Below are 11311 nucleotides of genomic sequence, written 5' to 3'. Positions count from 1 at the left end.
GTTTCCCAATACTGAAGGATCCTGGTCCTCTATGTTCTGAGAGTCTGTCAGTGTCCCCAATACTGAAGGATCCTGGTCCTCTATGTTCTGAGCGTCTGTCAGTGTTCCCCAATACTGAAGGATCCTGGTCCTCTGTTGAGAGTCTGTCAGTGTCCCCAATACTGAAGGATCCTGGTTGTCTATGTTCTGAGAGTCTGTCAGTGTCCCCAATACTGAAGGATCCTGGTTGTCTATGTTCTGAGAGTCTGTCAGTGTCCCCAATACTGAAGGATCCTGGTTCTGAGAGTCTGTCAGTGTCCCCAATACTGAAGGATCCTGGTCCTCTATGTTCTGAGAGTCTGTCAGTGTTCCCCAATACTGAAGGATCCTGGTCCTCTATGTTCTGAGAGTCTGTCAGTGTTCCCCATACTGAAGGATCCTGGTCCTCTATGTTCTGAGAGTCTGTCAGTGTTCCCCAATACTGAAGGATCCTGGTCCTCTATGTTCTGAGAGTCTGTCAGTGTTCCCCAATACTGAAGGATCCTGGTTGTGAGAGTCTGTCAGTGTTCCCCAATACTGAAGGATCCTGGTCCTCTATGTCCTGAGAGTCTGTCAGTGTTCCCCAATACTGAAGGATCCTGGTTGTGAGAGTCTGTCAGTGTTCCCCAATACTGAAGGATCCTGGTTATGAGAGTCTGTCAGTGTCCCCAATACTGAAGGCTCCTAGTCCTCTATGTCTGAGAGTCTGCAGTGTTCCCCAATACTGAAGGATCCTGGTTTCTGTTCTGAGAGTCTCAGTGTTCCCCAATACTGAAGGATCCTGGTCCTCTATGTTCTGAGAGTCTGTCAGTGTTCCCCAATACTGAAGGATCCTGGTCCTCTATGTTCTGAGAGTCTGTCAGTGTTCCCCAATACTGAAGGATCCTGGTCCTCTATGTTCTGAGAGTCTGTCAGTGTCCCCAATACTGAAGGATCCTGGTCCTATATGTTCTGAGAGTCTGTCAGTGTCCCCAATACTGAAGGATCCTGGTCCTATGTTCTGAGAGTCTGTCAGTGTTCCCCAATACTGAAGGATCCTGGTCCTATGTTCTGAGAGTCTGTCAGTGTTCCCCAATACTGAAGGATCCTGGTTGTGAGAGTCTGTCAGTGTTCCCCAATACTGAAGGATCCTGGTCCTCTATGTCCTGAGAGTCTGTCAGTGTTCCCCAATACTGAAGGATCCTGGTTGTGAGAGTCTGTCAGTGTTCCCCAATACTGAAGGATCCTAGTCCTCTGTGTCCTGAGAGTCTGCCAGTGTTCCCCAATACTGAAGGATCCTGGTTGTCTATGTTCTGAGAGTCTGTCAGTGTTTCCCAATACTGAAGGATCCTGGTTGTCTGTGTTCTGAGAGTCTGCCAGTGTTCCCCAATACTGAAGGATCCTGGTTGTCTGTGTTCTGAGAGTCTGCCAGTGTTCCCCAATACTGAAGGATCCTGGTTGTCTATGTTCTGAGAGTCTGTCAGTGTTTCCCAATACTGAAGGATCCGGGTCCTATGTTCTGAGAGTCTGTCAGTGTCCCCAATACTGAAGGATCCTGGTTGTGAGAGTCTGTCAGTGTTTCCCAATACTGAAGGATCCTGGTCCTCTATGTTCTGAGAGTCTGTCAGTGTCCCCAATACTGAAGGATCCTGGTCCTCTATGTTCTGAGCGTCTGTCAGTGTTCCCCAATACTGAAGGATCCTGGTCCTCTATGTTCTGAGAGTCTGTCAGTGTTCCCCAATACTGAAGGATCCTGGTTGTCTATGTTCTGAGAGTCTGTCAGTGTCCCCAATACTGAAGGATCCTGGTTGTCTATGTTCTGAGAGTCTGTCAGTGTTCCCCAATACTGAAGGATCCTGGTTCTGAGAGTCTGTCAGTGTCCCCAATACTGAAGGATCCTGGTCCTCTATGTTCTGAGAGTCTGTCAGTGTTCCCCAATACTGAAGGATCCTGGTCCTCTATGTTCTGAGAGTCTGTCAGTGTTCCCCAATACTGAAGGATCCTGGTCCTCTATGTTCTGAGAGTCTGTCAGTGTCCCCCAATACTGAAGGATCCTGGTTCTGAGAGTCTGTCAGTGTCCCCAATACTGAAGGATCCTGGTCCTCTATGTTCTGAGAGTCTGTCAGTGTTCCCCAATACTGAAGGATCCTGGTCCTCTATGTTCTGAGAGTCTGTCAGTGTTCCCCAATACTGAAGGATCCTGGTTGTCTATGTTCTGAGAGTCTGTCAGTGTTCCCCAATACTGAAGGATCCTGGTTGTCTATGTTCTGAGAGTCTGTCAGTGTTCCCCAATACTGAAGGAACCTGGTCCTCTATGTTCTGAGAGTCTGTCAGTGTTCCCCAATACTGAAGGATCCTGGTCCTCTATGTTCTGAGAGTCTGTCAGTGTCCCCAATACTGAAGGATCCTGGTCCTCTATGTTCTGAGAGTCTGTCAGTGTTTCCCAATACTAACGGGAAAAAACCCAGCCTGGCGCGTACACACGAAACACATAACAATTAAAATATCACACAAAGACATGGAGGGGAACAGAGGAATAAATACATGCAGTGTGATTAGGGAATGAAAACCAGGTGTGCAGGGAACAAGACAAAACAAATGGATACATGAAGAATGACGCGGCGATGGCTAGAAAGCCAGTGACATCGACCGCCAAACGCTGCCTGAACAAGGAGAGGAAGTCGTGACATTCCCCCCCCCCCCCGACGTGCAGCTCCAGCAGCGCGTCACTGGCCTCGGGGACGACCCAGAGGGCGAGGCGCAGGGCGATCCGGCCGGCGACGGTGGAACTCCCGCAGCAGTTCAGGGTCCAACACATCCGCCACCGGAACCCAGCACCTCTCCTCCGATCCGTACCCCTCCCACTCCACGAGGTACTGAAGGCCCCCCGCCCGACGTCTTGAATCCAGGATGGAACGAACAGAGTACGCCGGGGGTGGAGGAACCTCCTGCACCTCAGATTCCTGGAGCGGACCAACCACCACCGGCCTGAGGAGAGACACATGGAACGAGGGGTTAATACGGTAATCAGGTGGAAGCTGTAACCTGTAACACACCTCGTTCACTCTCCTCGGGACTTTGAATGGCCCCACAAACCGCGGGCCCAGCTTCCGGCAGGGCAGGCGGAGGGGCAGGTTTCGGGTCGAGAGCCAGACCCGGTCCCCCGGTGCGAACACCCGGGCCTCACTGCGGTGACGGTCTGCGCCCACTTTCTGGCGCAGCACGGCACGCTGAAGGTGGACATGGGCGGCGTCCCATGGTTCCTCCACGCGCCGGAACCAGTCGTCTACCGCAGGAGCCTCGGTTTGACGCTGATGTCAAGGAGCCAGAACTGGCTGATACCCAAATACACACTGGAAGGGGGTGAGGTTAGTGGAGGAGTTGCGGAGCGAGTTCTGGGCCATCTCTGCCCAGGGCACGAATGCAGCCCACTCCCCCGGCCAGTCCTGGAAATAGGACCTCAGAAACCAACCCACATCCTGGTTTACTCTCTCCACCTGCCCGTTACTCTCTGGGTGAAAACCTGAGGTAAGGCTGACTGAGACCCCCAGTGGTTCCATGAACGCCTTCCAGACCCTCGACGTGAACTGAGGACCCCGATCAGACACTATGTCCTCAGGCACCCCGTAGTGCCGGAAGACGTGTGTAAACAAGGCCTCCGCAGTCTGTAGGGCCGTAGGGAGACCGAGCAAAGGGAGGAGACGACAGGACTTAGAAAAACGATCCACAATGACCAGGATCGCGGTGTTACCCTGTGAGGGAGGAAGATCGTTAAGGAAATCTACTGATAGGTGCGACCACGGCCGTTGTGGAACGGGTAAGGGTTGTAACTTACTTCTGGGCAGGTGCCTAGGAGACTTGCACTGGGTGCACACCGAGCAGGAGGAAACATAAACCCTCACGTCCTTTGCCAAGGTGGGCCACCAGTACATCCCAGTCAGACAGCGCACCGTCCGACCAATACCCGGATGACCAGAGGATGGTGATGTGTGGGCCCAATAGATCAACTGGTCATGGACAGCAGACGGAATGTACAGACGCCCAGCTGGACACTGGACGGGAGTGGGCTCTGTACGTAACGCCTGCTCAATGTCCGCGTCCAGCTCCCACACGACCGGCGCTACCAGGCAGAAGGCCGGGAGTATGGGAGTCTGATCCATGGGCCCTCTCCTCTGTGTCATACAGCCGGGACAGTGCGTCTGCCTTCACATTTTGGGAAACCTGGTCTGTAGGACAGGGTAAACAAAAAACGGGTAAAGAACATGGCCCACACTAGCCTGACCGAGGATTCAGTCTCCTCGCTGCTCGGATGTACTCCAGGTTGCGGTGGTCAGGTCCAGATGAGAAAAGGGTGTTTAGCCCCCTCAAGCCAATGTCTCCACGCCTTCAAAGCTTTAACCACAGCCAACAGCTCCCGGTCCCCCACATCATAGTTCCGCTCTGTCCGGCTGAGCTTCTTCGAGAAGAAAGCACAGGGGCGGAGCTTCGGTGACGTGCCCGAGTGCTGAGAGAGCACAGCTCCTATCCCAGCCTCGGACGGGTCCACCTCCACAATGAACGCCAAAGAGGGATCCGGATGGGCCAGCACGGAGCCGAGGTAAACAGAGCTCTCAGGTGCCCAGCAGTGAGGTAATGGGAGCAGCCACCTGGCCAAAAACCCCGGATAAACCTCCGTAGTAATTGGAAAACCCTAAAAAAACCCTGCACCTCCGCTGTGGCGATGAGAGGTAGCGGGTAACTGTACCACACCGTGATTTGATTGAGACCTCGATAGTCAATGAACGGGCGCAGACCTCCCTCCTTCTTCACAAAAAGAAACTCGAGGAGGCGGGTGAAGTGGGGGACTGAATGTACTATAATAACTGTGTATAATAACTGTTTATAACACCTGTGTGTGTATAATACTGTTTATAATACCTGTGTGTGTATAATAACTGTTTGCAATAACTGTAATAACTGTGTATAATAACTTTATTACTGTATAATAACTGTTCATAATAACTGTGTATAATAACTGTATAATAACTGTGTATAATAACTGTGTGTAATAACTGTGTGTAATAACTGTGTGTATAATAACTGTATAATAACTGTGTATAATAACTGTGTGTAATAACTGTGTGTAATAACTGTGTGTAATAACTGTGTATAGTAACTGTGTATAGTAACTGTGTGTAATAACTGTGTGTGTAATAACTGTGTGTAATAACTGTGTGTATAATAACTGTGTGTAATAACTGTGTGTAATAACTGTGTGTGTAATAACTGTGTGTGTAATAACTGTGTGTGTAATAACTGTGTAATAACTGTGTGTATAATAACTGTGTGTAATAACTGTGTGTAATAACTGTGTGTAATAACTGTGTGTAATAACTGTGTGTATAATAACTGTATAATAACTGTGTGTAATAACTGTGTGTAATAACTGTGTATAATAACTGTGTATAAATAACTGTGTGTAATAACTGTGTAATAACTTGCGTGTATAATAACTGTGTGTGATAACTGTGGTGTATAATAACTGTGTGTAATAACTGTGTATAATAACTGTGTGTAATAACTGTGTGTAATAACTGTGTATAATAACTGTGTAATAACTGTGTGTATAATAGCTGTGTGTGTAAAATAACTGTGTAATAACTGTGTAATAACTGGTGTGTAATAACTGTGTGTAATAACTGTGTGTAATAACTGTGTGTGTAATAACTGTGTGTATAATAACTGTGTGTGTAATAACTGTGTGTATAATAACTATGTGTGTAATAACTGTGTGTATAATACTGTGTATAATAACTGTGTGTGGAATAACTGTGTGTGTAATACTGATGTGTAATAACGGTATAATAACTGTGTGTAATAACTGTGTGTAATAACTGTATGTAATAACTGTGTGTATAATAACTGGTGTGTGTAATAACTATATAATAACTGAGTATAATAACAGTGTGTAATAACTGTGTAATAACTGTGTGTAATAACTGTGTATAATACTGTGTGTATATATACTGTGTGTGTAATAACTGTGTGTATAATACTGCCGTGTAATAACTGTGTGTAATAACTGTGTGTGTAATAACTGTGTGTAATAACTGTGTGTGTAATAACTGTGTGTGTAATAACTGTGTGTGTAATAACTGTGTGTAATAACTGTGTGTGTAATAACTGTGTAATAACTGTGTGTAATAACTGTGTGTAATAACTGTGTGTGTAATAACTGTGTGTATAATAACTATGTGTGTAATAACTGTGTGTAATAACTGTGTATAATAACTGTGTGTGGAATAACTGTGTGTAATAACTGTGTGTGTAATAACTGTGTGTTATAACTGTGTATAATAACTGTGTGTAATAACTGTGTGTAATAACTGTGTGTGTAATAACTGGTGTGTAATAACTGTGTGTATAATAACTGTGTGTGTAATAACTATATAATAACTGAGTATAATAACTGTGTGTATAACTGTGTATAATAACTGTGTAATAACTGTGTGTAATAACTGTGTGTGTAATAACTGTGTATAATAACTGTGTGTATAATAACTGTGTGTGTAATAACTGTGTGTATAATAACCTGTGTGTAATAACTGTGTGTATAATAACTGTGTGTATAATAACTGTGTGTATAATAACTGCGTGTAATAACTGTGTGTAATAACTGTGTGTGTAATAACTGTGTGTATAATAACTGTGTGTAATAACTGTGTGTAATAACTGTGTGTGTAATAACTGTGTGTATAATAACTGTGTGTGTAATAGCTGTGTGTAATAACTGTGTGTGTAATAACTGTGTAATAACTGTGTGTAATAGCTGTGTGTAATAACTGTGTGTATAATAACTGTGTGTGTAATAACTGTGTGTAATAACTGTGTGTATAATAACTGTGTGTGTAATAACTGTGTGTGTAATAACTGTGTGTAATAACTGTGTGTAATAACTGTGTGTGTAATAACTGTGTGTATAATAACTGTGTGTAATAACTGTGTGTAATAACTGTGTGTGTAATAACTGTGTGTATAATAACTGTGTGTGTAATAACTGTGTGTAATAACTGTGTGTGTAATAACTGTGTAATAACTGTGTGTAAAACTGTGTGTAATAACTGTGTGTATAATAACTGTGTGTGTAATAACTGTGTAATAACTGTGTGTGTAATAACTGTGTGTAATAACTGTGTGTAATAACTGTGTGTGTAATAACTGTGTGTATAATAACTGTGTGTGTAATAGCTGTGTGTAATAACTGTGTGTGTAATAACTGTGTAATAACTGTGTGTAATAACTGTGTGTAATAACTGTGTGTATAATAACTGTGTGTGTAATAACTGTGTAATAACTGTGTGTAATAACTGTGTGTATAATAACTGTGTGTGTAATAACTGTGTGTAATAACTGTGTGTAATAACTGTGTATAATAACTGTGTGTGTAATAACTGTATAATAACTGTGTGTAATAACTGTGTGTATAATAACTGTGTGTGTAATAACTGTGGTCTCTCTACAGTATAGTGGAGCAGCGTTTCCACATGTGTGACAGAATGGCCATCTACTTCTTCATCGCTGCTTCCTACACCCCCTGGTAGGTGTGTGTGTGTGTACACCCCCTGGTAGGTGTGTGTGTGTGTGTGTGTGTGTACACCCCCTGGTAGGTGTGTGTGTGTACACCCCCTGGTAGGTGTGTGTGTGTGTGTGCACCCCCTGGTAGGTTGTGTGTGTACCCCCTGGTAGGTGTGTGTGTGGGTGTGTGTGTGTGTGTGGGTGTGTGTGTGTGTGTGTGTGTGTGTGTGTGTGTGTGTGTGTGTATATGTGTGTATATGTCAACATAAATGGGCATATCAACAGGAGAGGGAGTATGGAATCAAACCGCTAATTGGGCAGATTTGTTGCCACTCAATAACGTTTTTTTGGCTGCGCCTGTGAGAGCATTTTAGCTAAGCCTAACCCTTTTCCTAAACTTAAACCTCATTCTCCTAACCTGCTACGTTAGTTCTCCCTAACCTGCTACGTTATAATTCTCCTAACATGCTACGTTAATTCTCCTAACCTGCTGCGTTAATTCTCCTAACCTGCTACGTTAATTCTCCTAACCTGCTGCGTTAATTCTCCTAACCTGCTAAGTTAATTCTCCTAACCTGCTACGGTTAATTCTCCTAACCTGCCACGTTAATTCTCCTAACCTGCTACGTTAGTTCTCCTAACCTGCTACGTTAATTCTCCTAACCTGCTACGTTAATTCTCCTAACCTGCTACGTTAGTTCTCCTAACCTGCTACGTTAATTCTCCTAACCTGCTACGTTAATTCCCTAACCGCTACGTTAATTCTCCTAACCTGCTACGTTAATTCTGCCTAACCTGCTACGTTAATTCTCCTAACCTGCTACGTTAATTCTCCTAACCTGCCACGTTAATTCTCCTAACCTGCTACTTTAATTCTCCTAACCTGCTACTTAATTCTCCTAACCTGCTACGTTAATTCTCCTAACCTGCTACAGTACGTTAATTCTCTTAACCTGCTACGTTAATTCTCCTAACCATGCAACGTAAACGAAGCATCATTATCGCTACACAGGAACTGAGCCAATGAAAACGGCGTTAACAACAAAAACGTCGCTCAATCAAAACTTGTCTGCCAATCACAAGCGCTGATGTTACACCCATTATTCCACCAATCCCACGGTCACACACCTTCCATATGAAGCTCCCCGTACCTGAGCCCATGGTCATGTGTTTCCAGGTTAATACTGAGGGGAGTTGGGTCCATGGTCATGTGTTTCCCAGGTAATGCTGAGGGGAGTTGGGGCCATGGTCATGTGTTTCCAGGTAATAATAGAGGGAGTTGGGTCACATGGCCATGTGTTTCCAGGTTAATACTGAGGGAGTTGGGGTCCATGGTCCATGTGTTTCCAGGTTAATGCTGAGGGAGTTGGGGTGTTTCCAGGTTAATACTGAGGGAGTTGGGTCCATGGTCATGGTGTTTTCCAGGTTAATTGCTGAGGGAGTTGGGTCCATGGTCATGTGTTTCCAGGTTAATGCTGAGGGAGTTGGGTCCATGGTCATGTGTTTCCAGGTTAATGCTGAGGGAGTTGGGTGTTTCCAGGTTAATGCTGAGGGAGTTGGGTGTTTCCAGGTTAATGCTGAGGGAGTTGGGTCCATGGTCATGTGTTTCCAGATTAATGCTGAGGGAGTTGGGTTATGTGTTTCCAGGTTAATGCTGAGGGAGTTGGGTCATGTGTTTGCCAGGTTAATACTGAGGGAGTTGGGTCCATGGTCATGTGTTTCCAGGTTAATGCTGAGGGAGTTGGGTCCATGGTCCTTGTGTTTCCAGATTAATGCTGAGGGAGTTGGGTCATGTGTTTCCAGGTTAATACTGAGGGAGTTGGGTCCATGGCCATGTGTTTCCAGGTTAATGCTGAGGGAGTTGGGTCATGGTCAGTGGTTTCCAGGTTAATGCTGAGGGAGTTGGGTGTTTCCAGGTTAATGCTGAGGGAGTTGGGTGTTTCCAGGTTAATGCTGAGGGAGTTGGGTGTTTCCAGGTTAATGCTGAGGGAGTTGGGTGTTTCCAGGTTATGCTGAGGGAGTTGGGTGTTTCCAGGTTAATGCTGAGGGAGTTGGGTGTTTGCAGGTTAATAATGAGGGAGTTGGGTGTTTCCAGGTTAATGCTGAGGAGTTGGGTGTTTCCAGGTTAATGCTGAGGGAGTTGGGTGTTTCCAGGTTAATGCTGAGGGAGTTGGGTGTTTCCAGGTAATGCTGAGGGAGTTGGGTTGTTTCCAGGTAATGCTGAGGGAGTTGGGTGTTTGCAGGTTTAATGCTGAGGGAGTTGGGTCCGTGGTCATGTCACATGCGGTGGATTATCTGGATCATGGCAGTTATCGGCTCCACATATGTCTTCTACTTCCACGAGAGGTACCACACACACACACGCACACACACACACACGCGCACACGCATGCGCGCACACACACACACACACACACACACACACACACACCACACACACACACACACACACACACTCGCACTCGCACACGCACTCACACACACACACACACACACTAACACACGCACACCACTATCCCTGACGTTAATGATCTGAGGTGATGTCACTCCCTGCAGGTATAAACTGGTGGAGTTACTAGGATACGTGGCCATGGGGGCGGGGCCTGCACTGGTCATCCTGTCCATGGTAACACACGCACACACACACACACCAATTGATCGTCCAGAAACATTTACCTAAAGTCAATGTTCCAATTTTCAAAGTAGTTTATCCCCCTAAGCCCTGACCGTGGTGTGTGTGTGTGTGTGGTGTGTGTGTGTGTGTGGTGTGTGTGTGTGTTGTGTGTGTGGTGTGTGTGTGTGTGTGTGTGCAGGCGGACACGGCAGGTTTGTGTGAGCTGGCGGTGGGCGGGATTTTCTATGTAGTGGGTGTGGCCTTCTTTAAGAGCGATGGAGTCGTCCCATTCGGCTCACGCCATCTGGCACCTGTTCGTTGCCATGGGAGCAGCTACACACTACTACGACTATCTGGAGACACCTGTACACACCTGGACACTGAGACACACACACACACACACACACACACAAACACACACCTAACGTGGTGCTAGCTAAACAGTGATCTGGTCTGACTGTTTATTATTAGTTGTAGTAGTAATAGAATGATCTCTTTCTCTGTCCAATTAGAGACAGGAATCAATGTACTACCAGAAGGATCTCTGTCCAATTAGAGACAGGAATCTCTGTCCAATTAGAGACAGGAATCAATTAAATACCAGAAGGATCTCTGTCCATTAGAGACAGGAATCAATGAACTACCAGAAGGATCATCAAGGACAACAACCACCCGAGCCACTGCCTGTTCACCCTGCTATCATCCAGAAGGCGAGGTCAGTACAGGTGCATGAAAGCTGGGACCGAGAGACTGAAAAACAGCTTCTATCTCAAAGGCCATCAGACTGTTAAACAGCCATCACTAACACTGAGTGGCTGCTGGCCAACATACTGACTCATCTCCAGCCACTTTAATAATAAAAAATTGATGTAATAAATTTATCACTAGCCACTTTAAATTATGTCACTTTATATAATGTTTACATACCCTACATTACTCATCTCATATCTATATACTGTACTCTATACCATCTACTGCATCCTGCCTATGCCGTTCGGCCATCACTCATTCATAATTTTTATGTACAATAGTTTTATTCATTCCCTTACACTTGTATTGGTAGTTGTTGTGAAATTGTTAAATTACTTGTTATATATTACTGCACTGTCGGAACTAAAAAGCACAAGCATTTCACTACACTCGCAT

The 11311-nt window shown here is 45.5% G+C and overlaps 1 pseudogene; it reads left to right on the top strand.

Annotated features, from left to right (window-relative positions):
- The first annotated feature begins 9799 nt into the window (after positions 1-9799).
- LOC115187864 (monocyte to macrophage differentiation factor 2-like) lies at positions 9800-10724 on the top strand (annotated as a pseudogene).
- The last annotated feature ends 587 nt before the right edge of the window (positions 10725-11311 follow it).

The sequence above is a fragment of the Salmo trutta genome, unplaced genomic scaffold (genome assembly GCF_901001165.1).
Source record: "Salmo trutta unplaced genomic scaffold, fSalTru1.1, whole genome shotgun sequence".
Taxonomy (NCBI): domain Eukaryota; kingdom Metazoa; phylum Chordata; class Actinopteri; order Salmoniformes; family Salmonidae; genus Salmo; species Salmo trutta.
The sequence above is the reverse complement of the archived record's forward strand: the minus strand, read 5'-3'. Positions and strand labels throughout refer to the sequence as shown.